Below are 10,774 nucleotides of genomic sequence, written 5' to 3'. Positions count from 1 at the left end.
ACGCCTCGCGTTTTGCGCGTCGGTGTGCACACTCACATTGGCGCCCTTTGTTTAGTCACGAGGTGTTAAACGTCGGCGATAATCGCATGCGATATTCGTCCCGGTGTGAACAAGCCTTTATACTGTCTTTTTACGCGTTGCATTGCATCGTGCAAACATAAAAACATGTCTGCATTTGTGATCGGAGAAATGACAAACAACAAGCGCTACTCTACACTGCTCAAAACTCGCGTTTGAATCATCAGTGGCAAATTCTTTAAATGAAAACGTACTTACAGTCTGTGAGTCAGAACAGCCGGCATTGTAGTCTACTCTCCCAGGATCAGGAAACAGTCCTCCATAAAATGTGCTGCACACATCTGAATATTTGGGTTGAAGTGTTCTGGAACAGTGTTGTAAATACAACTTAACCACTGATTTCTAGTCGTGTCCTCTTTTGGAAGACCAAACAAAGTAGTTTCACTTTCACAATGAAACACACGGCGTCTTCACGACATGGCGGCGGCAGCGGCAGCAACAATAAAGTTACGCCTTCTTCCTTTGCGTGAACATTTGGGCGGTGTTATGCAAATCTTCCCACATCGTGACGTAGACATGTGGGGGCGTGTTTAAACGAGGCTTTAACTTTTATAAAGAATATCTCTTTGGGTTTGAGACTTTAGTCTTTGCAACTTTAGGGATCTTATCTATTCACAAACAGCTTGTAACACTCCAAAGAGAAAGGAAAACTTGAAATCGCATCATATGACCCCTTTAAGGGTGAAGTGTGTAATTGCAAAATGAAATACTGTAGATTTACATTTTCAGGAGAATATATGAATGAGGAATAATAATAGTAATCCTCTGGTGGTGCAGGCATGTTTTGGGCTGGACGTTTGGGATTCGGGCCTTCTGATTTAGATGGACCTCCCATACAGGACTGAGATGATTAAAACGCTGAGCTTGATCTCAGATTCACACACTCATTCTCTCGCTCTGAACGCTTGTGTTTTATTTTCCGTCCTGTAGGTCAAATGGCGAAACCATATGAGTTCAACTGGCAGCGGCCTGTTCCTCATTTCATGCAGGAAGGGGCATATTTTGACAGATTTGATGAGGTATTTATATTTCTCTGATGCATTGACTTTGTTGTTTAACTGAAAAACATATGTTTATGTGTACTGTGTTTATGGTAAATCATAAATACACATAGTACATAGCACACATGATTTACCATAGTACACATAAATCATTTATTTAAAATTTACTTTAAAAAGTACAGTTTTCAATACAATATTATAAATAATTATATAACAATATTCATTATATATATGTATTATGTATATTATGTATAATTATGTAATTACATATTTACACACACACACGCATATATATATATATATAATTTATATGTATTAAATTTAATTTATATTATTTTTATAATGTTTTTTATATTTAGGAGAAATATATTTTATCTTGTATTTTTATTATTTTGTATTTATAATATTTTTATATTACATTATTGTAGGATAATATCATTTCATTTGTATTTGTATTAAATTGCATTTGTATTATTTTTTTATTTATAATATTTTTATATTATATATTTAGGAGAATATGATATTTGATGTAATCAAATATACTATATATAAATTAATAAGTTATATGTAATTAAATGTTTATTTATATTATATTGTATTTCATTTATTTTTTGTTTATAATATTTTTATATTATATTGTTTTTAGGAGAATATCAGTGATTTATTTATAATTTATATGATTACATTTATGTATATTAAATTGTATTTATATTATTTTTGAAATAATTATTATATTATATATTTAGGAGAATACGATATTTTTAGGAGAATTAAATGCATAAACATACAGTTTTATTTTCATATTCTCCACTCTAATGGGGATTTTTTTTTATTTTAAATAAAAAAAAGTAATCATCATGGTAGTATATGTTATACTGGCTTAATAAAAAAAATCATCAATAATAATAATACACTAAAAATAGTCAATTTAAAAACAAACAGTCCAACAAACTACAAAATTAAATGTTCTGGATGCGTTTCAGTAATGACAATTTGTTGGGGAAAAAGTGCCTAATTACACTGTGCTTAATTTAGAGGATTATTATTAATTTTATAATTGTTTTCTGAGACCTGCGCGTGTTTTTGTGAGATTCACTCAAGCTAGACTAAATAAAACAACATTTATAGCTCAGCTGTTGTAAAGATACTATGTTTTATGATATGTTTGAAGTAATGTCGACTGGACGCCGGTGGCTTTAATCGCAGAGGATACTGTGAACATCTGTGTTCTCAAAGACATTCGTCCCTCGGGAACATTCGCTCAGCCTCGAGAAGTTTATCTTGGAATAAAAGTTTTCTGGAAGGATGTATTCTCATGAATGACGTGTCAGAGACTGGATCTGAGTTGTTAAAGCGGCGTACAGATTTCCCATGAGGCTCTGGGAGAACTCAGAGGTCTCTCTCTGTCGATATGAAATGAAATTCAGCTTTATTTGTTTGTTATCATTATATCTTTGGCATTATCTCTTGAATGCTAAATATGGATCGGGACGGAATGTTGATTCTGTTGACATTATGAAGGTGGTTTATTTTACGCTGTTTATTTTTTCCCAAGATGCAACAAGGAGCGCTAACTCAGCAGACGATAAATAGAAAATTAATTTCTGCTTTCCTAATTGACACAAATTAGGAGTTTCTCATAGCCGCTCTCTCAGTGTAATGAAGTCCTTTATACATTTATAAAACAGTTGCATGCACATCACAGTCTAATAAAGTTGTGATGCGCTAACAAACATGTTTCAGATGCAGCTCAGTGTTTATTTCTGTTGTTTGCAGGATCCGTTTGTTTTTTAATCAAACTGTTTTTTCGGAGTGGATTCTTTTGGATTCTTCCTGACGTGGAAAAGTGAAGGAAAGGTACAACTTGAGTGAGAATGTAATGCATTCTAGTTTCTAGCAGTTTTTGGTTGTGTCTCAGTTCATCTTCCATACATTAAAAGTATGCACTTCATTGGTGATGTGAAAGTAGCATATTTTCCAGAAATAAGTCACACCGGGTAAAAATTGCATTGATGAGAGTAAAAAAAAAGAAATAAACCGGATTAGTTGCACTGGTGTATAAATCACATTTTATTATTGTGTTCAGAAATCATGTAAAATACCAGTCTGTGTTATTTTAGTATCATTAAGACACTATTATAGTTTTTATTAATGTTTTGAATTGGTTTTTATTTTTATATTTTCTGTAGCTATATTAATTGTAGTTATTTTTTTTTAATTTTGACATTTTTTAAAATTTTTGTTTTATTTATTTTGTTATTTTAGCACATCAGGTTAAACTTTATTTTATTTTATTAGTTTAAAATAAAATATTATATTTATTAAGTTTGCTTTATCTCTATTTTTTATGGTTTTAGTTTTAGTTGACTACAATAAAATACCAGTACATAAAATAAAACATTTACAAACATTATAAACACTATAAATCACATTTTATTATTACATTCATAAATATTGTAAAATACCAGTCAGTGTTATTTTTTATATCACTGAGATACTTATATAGTTTTTATTAATGTTTTGAATTGGTTTTCATTTTTGTATTTTCTGTGTTCATTTTAATTTTAGTACTTTTGTCTTTTTTTTGTCCTTTTTATACATTTTATTTTATAAATTTTTATTTTTGTTTGAGTTATTTTAGCACATCAAGTTAAAGTAAATGAAAATGAAAGAAATGTTGCCTTGGCAAATAGCTGAATTAAGTTTTTTTAAATAATTAATTGTATTTATTACTTTGCGTTCATTGTATTAAAGGCACAATATGTACGTTTTTGCCGCTAGAGGTCGCATTTTCAAAACAATAACAAAGGCGAAGCTTGATGACGCTTTGAAGGAGAGTGGAATGATAGGAGATGTCCGAATCATGTTCACGGATGTAATGAATTAATTTTTTTTATTACCTGTACCTTCCAAAGTTATTCAAACAGCGAATAAATTATATAGAGAAAGCGAGCAAAGAACATTTAACGTTACATTGTCAAAAAACAGTATGCCTGACTTCAGTCTAGTGCGAGTTTAAGCACTCTCAAAAAACTCCCCTTATAATCAGTAAAGCTGTCTAAACACTGTTTGATGAATGAATCTCCTACTTGCATCATACGTACATCTGCACTTTGTTGTTTATGATGAGAGAATACACTCAGTGAGCGCTTCAGCGATGACTCATCTAAACGCCTCTGATTGGCCGCTGCGTTCATAAACTCAACAGACTCATGTGTGATTGGTTATAAAGCGCAACACTGTAAAAACGCGGAAAAAGATGCATGGTGCAACACTGAGCAGATCTAAATTTAATGCTGCAGTCAACACTTTTCATTTTATTTTCATTTTATTCGCGACTGCCGTAATGGATTTAGTTTAACTGCAGCAGCATTTTTGTCCATGTGTGTTGCCATAGTTTCTACAAGCGGAAACCGTCATTGATTAGTTGATAGGCGACAATGAACCGGGACGAGCCATTATTTTAAAATGGGAATTTCTCTGGATTTAAAAATCCTTGGGAACTTTTGGGATAACGTAAGTGCACAACTGCGTGAAATATATAACAATGCGCAAGTGGTTTTTGGATATTTTATTACGAAAATCTTGCATATTGTGCCTTTAAAATGCAATGTTTTTAGGCTCATACATTTAAAAAGCAAACTCTTCTTCTGTAACGCAAGGGATTGTGGTAAAACCTTGCTCATGTAATTGTGTTTTGTTCCCTATCTTTTTCTTAGGAGGGTCAAGTTTTAGAGTTTTCCCTGATCAACAGCATACGTGATACCAGTGTGCCAAAGGTAAAACTATTAAATTCAACATGAAACTCTATTTACTTTCTTAATTCATCTTCCTTGTCTTATTGCAAATGATTCATCACTGCATGTTATTCTTAAGAAAAAAAAGCCCTGAAATTGAATCAATTTGACATGAATAAAATGAAGTGCCACTCTGCTTTTATTGCATTAAATACAGTATCTTGTTTCATTCATCAAGCAAATGTCCTTCCATTGACCTATTTTTCATCAAGACTGACAGCACTTTATAAATGTAGATTTTGATGAGCTTGTGTTGTGATTTGAGAGCGAATCGTGATTTTCGTGAATCGTGATACGACTGTGTTCTCTAGCTGTGATTGATGGGGAAAACATCATACATATGTGCAGAAATAAAAGATTATGGACTGAGTAATTATTTTGGATTGATCTGTTAAACATGTTCAGCCACATTTGGGTGCCAGCCCTGATTTTTATGTTTTATCACAAACGATTTGTGTTTTTTCTAGACTCTCAGTCACTGCGTCAACACTATCAGATATAAAAATAATGTGTAAAATATTTATTATAAATGCTGACAAATTGAGCATTAACTAGTGACTTAGAAATACAAGATGGTTGCAAACTCTTTTGATATACAGTATAATCTGACAGATTTCTTTTTTCTGGATTTTTTTTTGTAAATGTTCTTCATATTTTAATAAAATATAATATAAATATAAAAATATTAACTATTTAAATAAAATTAAAATCTGTCAGATTATATGTAGAAAAACTGACAGAAGATTCAACCTTTCCCTGAAGGATTTCAGCTGAAGGGAGGTCATCTAATTCCAGCTCCTGACATGCGTCTGTCACTGTGCCGTCACCGCTGCTGTGTTATCGGCTCGTCTCGAGGGTCCGTCCGTGACCCCTGGGATGTGAACACTTGTGTTGAACTAGCAAGCAGCTGCTGCTTCGAGACCCTGCGTTGGTCTCGACCCTGTGTTTTGTCTGAAACATGTGCTCGGTTCATTATTAGATTTCTGGGAAGAAAGAGTGTTTGCATTAGGAGAGCATTAGAAGTGGCGTCCTTTATGTCCTGGAATCTTCTGTAAAAATAGCGCACTCATAAAACGCTAAGAGAGCAAAACATGTTTACAAAATAGCAATATGTCCTTCAGTGTCAATCATTTAATGGGTTCATTCCCAGTGCTTCATTTTTAAGGGTTAGTTCACCCAGAAATAAACCGTCTGTCATTATTTACCCATTATTTGCTGCTTTCTTTCATACAATTAAAGCAGGCAGTGTCAAGGGTATGTCGGGTTACAAAAAGGACAAAAAAGCATCATGAAAACATCATAAAAGTAGTCCATATGAATCTTAACCATGTGAATGAGTAGAGTATGCAACTGCAAGCTCATGGGTCCGGTTCCCAGGAAATGCATGAACTGAAAATTTGTACATTTTAAATGCAATGCAAGTCGCATATGCATAATGTATAGATGCTGTGTGTTTCACAGATGAAAATGACATGCAAAACAAATATTTAGCCTAAATGCTTTGAATTGCATGTAAAATGTCACTCCGTTCAGATTACACAGTTTTAGCATAAACGAACTAATGCATTTTATGTGCATATTTGTCAGTCAAACATAAATGAAACCATTCAGATTTCTGCATTTAAAAAAATATCATGCCATAATTTACAGTATTAACTATTTGCATCTATTTGATTTTAAATCATGTTTTCAAAATGCATTTATTCAAACTCTTTAGAATCAGCATAGATCTGTTTAATGTGAAAATAATAAAAAATATTTAAAAAAAGTATAAACATGGTTAAAGTATGTCAGCAACATTCCCTTAGTTAAAATGTATGATGTATGTTGATATATAAATGCATATAAACCTGGTTATTGTGAATTTGAAACGCATTCAGTTTATTAGTACTATTACAGAAATGTGACCTGTTTCATTTATGTTTGACTGACAAATACGCATCACAGTAAGTGGATTAGTTTATGTTAAAACTGTGTAATACAAATGCATAGAAATGTTATATGCAATTCAAATGTAGGCCTTTCTGTGACGTGTCGTTCTATCAGCATATCAGCTCACTAGAACTGTGCATTTGTTTTGGTTTTGTCAGTCACATTGGCCATGAAGAGACGGGAATCTCACTGACGTTTGAAGTTTGCTCTCATATTTGCTTATGCGTGTTTGCAGCAGTGGACAGACAGCTTGCGGTCGCTGATTCAGAACTCTCGAGCGAATAACGTGTGTCCGACGACCTGCCTGAGAAAACAGTGAGTGCCATCAGCGAATACAACACAGCTATACATCACTGGAGCGAGTTCAGCCAGTGTTGAGTCACGTTTAAGGTTTTCAATGTTTCTGACTCATTACTAATACAAGCGAATTGCCCAGAAAAACACATTTCAATATTCAATATTCAAGTTAAGCTCAATCAGCAACATCAGTAATGTGCTGTCAGTTACCACAGATAAATATATAGTTCAGTCATGAAACTCTAGATGGCGCATTCTGACGGGGTGGTAACATAACTGATGACATTCAGAGAGTTAAACGACTTGCCACAAGCTGATTGGTTCATGCTACATATGCAGCCAATGAGCTTATTGCCTTGCATTTATACAGCTGGCTAGCATTGACTAGAGATTCCTGCAGCGCGCTTTCAGAGTTCTCGGAAACCCTCCACCTTCCCCAGCTCCACCTGTATAGATCTGCTACGGGGTTATTTTATATTTTAATCTTCTTTCCAAAAGATTAAAATATCTTAATTTAGAAGATTATATAAAGAAGTATGCGCAAGCTCGCTTTTCAAACGAACACATTTGACATGAAGTAGTTTGTTCAGTTTGAAATGATAAAACAACAGATCTAATGAAGAGAACGGATCCTGCAGCGTTTGAGACACACAGATACAGACACTTCTCTAATGAAGGACATTCACATGTTTAAAAGAGTCATGTCCATCTTTAAAACCATTCAGTGTGTCTGATTTTCTGCAGTATCACACGAACCTTTGCCTCAGGCAAAACGGAGAAGGGTATTTTCCAGGCGCTGAAGGATCTTGGTTTACCCAGTGGAAAGGTAATTTTTAACAGCACTTAACTTTCTCTCAGATATCATCAAATATATGGAGATCCAGGATGGAGATATTTATAATGATAAAATTGTAATGCTACACCACACATACATATAGTTGTGAACCACACAAGCTGAATGTTGTTTCCGTTTGCTTTTAGTGGTGACAGTGAACTAAATTAAAACTAAATACTACTGTTTTCTGCATGCTGTGTATAAAATATATGTAAAATATAAAATATGTAATGCTGTGCATAAATGCTGTTTATAAAATAATGCTGTGTATTAAATATGTAAAATATAAAAAATGTAATATTAAAAATATAATGTTTAAAATTTACTTTTTATTTTATTTATAAATAAAATATGTAGAATATATAAATTGATCATTATAAATCTATAAATATAAAAAAATCTGTTATATATAATTTTCAAAATATATTATATTATGTATTATTTATTTAAAATAAAATATATATATTTTTTACATATTTATCTATATTTTTATCTTCCCCTTTGACAAGTTCTACAGCCTCACGCAGAAGATTTGCCCCAGAACTGATATTGAAGAACTGTTCAAAAAGCTGTGCAACCTGAACTTTTATTGTTTGTTTCAATATTTTAAAATATCTTTCATTGAAATGTAATAACTTCCATCTCCATAAATAGACCTTTTTCTTTGAAAATAGGTCACATTATGTAATTAAAATGGCTTTTGAGTGCCGTTTCATGCTGAGTTTTGCAAACACCTTCTCATCAATGAACTACAGTAGTTTACTGTCATGTTTGGCCCTTTGCTTGACTGAATATTGTTTTGGAAACATTTTCCCAGGAGTTGCACAACACTAAACAGTGTTATATTTAATCTTGCATTGCCTGAGGAGCTTGAATATTAAACCATTAATCTAACTAGACTCAATGAGAAACAAAATGAGCTGAGTGAACTCTAGTCAACATGAAACATGAATGGAATAACATCACAGATGGATAATTCACAATAATACCAGGAACATTTATTAAAGGAATAGTTCACCCTAAAAATGAAAAATTGCTGAACATTTACTCACCCTCAGGTCATCCGAGATGTAGATGAGTTTGTTCTTCATCAGATTTGGAGAAAAGTAGCATTGCATCACTTGCTCTGCAGTGAATGGGTGCCGTCAGAATGAGAGTCCAAACAGCTGATAAAAACATCACAATAATCCACAAGTAATCCACACCACTCCAGTCCATCAGTTAACACCGGTAGAAATGAAAAGCTGCGTGTTTGTTGGAAACAAATATATCATTAAGACTTTTAACTTCAAACCGTTGCTAAAGTCCATATCCATAATAACGCTTCCTCCAGTGAAAAAGTCCATCTCCTGTTGTCTCTCACATCAAAATCCACCACATATTTGTTTAGAGCTGTTTTGGCTTGTAATCGGTACTTGATCTGTGCAGATTTCTTGCCTCATTCAGACCAGACCACTTTTTCACTGGAGGAAGCGTTAGTATGGATTATTTTAGTTAGAAACATCTTAATGCTGGATTTGTTTCAGCTTTTGTCTTCTCCAGATGTTAATTGATGGACTGGAGTGGTGTGGATTACTTGTGGATTATTGTGATGTTTTTATCAGCTGTTTGGACTCTCATTCTGACGGCACCCATTCACTGCAGAGCATCCATTGCTGAGACACTGATGCAATGCTACATTTCTCCAAATCTGATGAAGAAACAAACTCAGCTACATCTGGGATGACCTGAGGTCATTTTTGGGGGAGCTAATGCTTTAAGAAAGTAAAAGGTCAATTCTAAGTTTAGGTTGGTTTTGTGTGTTGTCTTTCATGTGCTGCTTTTCTTTTCAGCAGTGGAGACAAAGGCGATTATTTAAGCGTGGACCAGTTAGTCCACTTTTTGAATGAAGTAAGCAATGTTTTCCTTTTGATAACTTTCAACATCCTGCATGTGAGCTGATTTTTGCACTTTTCTTATTCCTGGACAGCGTGTTTTATTTAGCAGACGCGTCTGTAATGTTCCTTTACATCTGCATGCAATGAAAACCGAATGTTAGCCTGAATGACAGAACATCCCAGTTTGAATCATTAGTATTATGAAGACTTCTGTGTCTGTTTTGTGTCTTTTCTTCTTCGAAATCTTTAGTCTTCACTCTCTGTTGTTTCAATTAACGTTTCTCTTCTCTTCTACTTCTTCAAAGAAGCAGCTTCATTTAAAAAGAGCCGTTCCTTTTGTTTACATTTCTGCGGATGTTTATTAAACAAAAATGCTTTTAACAAATTACTTGTGTGCCTTGACCTAGTTAATGTAACCTGCAGGTTGTGTTCTCTTGCATAGAGTCAGAGAGATCCGCGTCTGAATGAAATACTCTTCCCGTTCTTCGACTCTAAATGTGCTCTCCAAATCATACAGCGATATAAACCTGATGAGAAACTCAAGAGGAAAGGTGTGTCGCACATTGCTGTGTTTATAAGTGACTATTTACGCTTCTAATGGTGTCTAATGCCTTTGTTTTGTCTTTTATTACTCTGATTTATTATCCATTTCTCTGGAATACTTGATTGTGATCAGTCAATGCCAGCATTTTGCAGTCAAATACATTTTTATATAAAATATTTGTGAAAATAATGGTTTCTATTTTAATATCCTTTCAAATATAATTTATTTTTTGTGATGCAAAGCCATTACTCCAGTATAAAGTGTCAGATGATCCTTCAGAAATCATTCTAATATGCTGATTTATTATTAGAATTATCAATGTTTGCAACAGCTGTGCTGCCAAATATTTTTTTTTTTTGGAAACTGTGATACTTTTTTCAGGATTTTTTGATGAATAAAAAGTTAAAAAGAAA

General features: G+C 33.3%; 1 pseudogene; it reads left to right on the top strand.

Annotated features, from left to right (window-relative positions):
• LOC107678716 (1-phosphatidylinositol 4,5-bisphosphate phosphodiesterase beta-4-like) overlaps positions 1-10,774 on the top strand; it is a 65,056-nt pseudogene that overhangs the window by 2,912 nt on the left and 51,370 nt on the right.

The sequence above is a fragment of the Sinocyclocheilus anshuiensis genome, unplaced genomic scaffold (genome assembly GCF_001515605.1).
Source record: "Sinocyclocheilus anshuiensis isolate Anshui unplaced genomic scaffold, SAMN03320099.WGS_v1.1 scaffold208, whole genome shotgun sequence".
Lineage (NCBI taxonomy): Eukaryota > Metazoa > Chordata > Actinopteri > Cypriniformes > Cyprinidae > Sinocyclocheilus > Sinocyclocheilus anshuiensis.
Note: the sequence above shows the minus strand (reverse complement) of the source record. Positions and strands in the feature narration are given on the sequence as shown.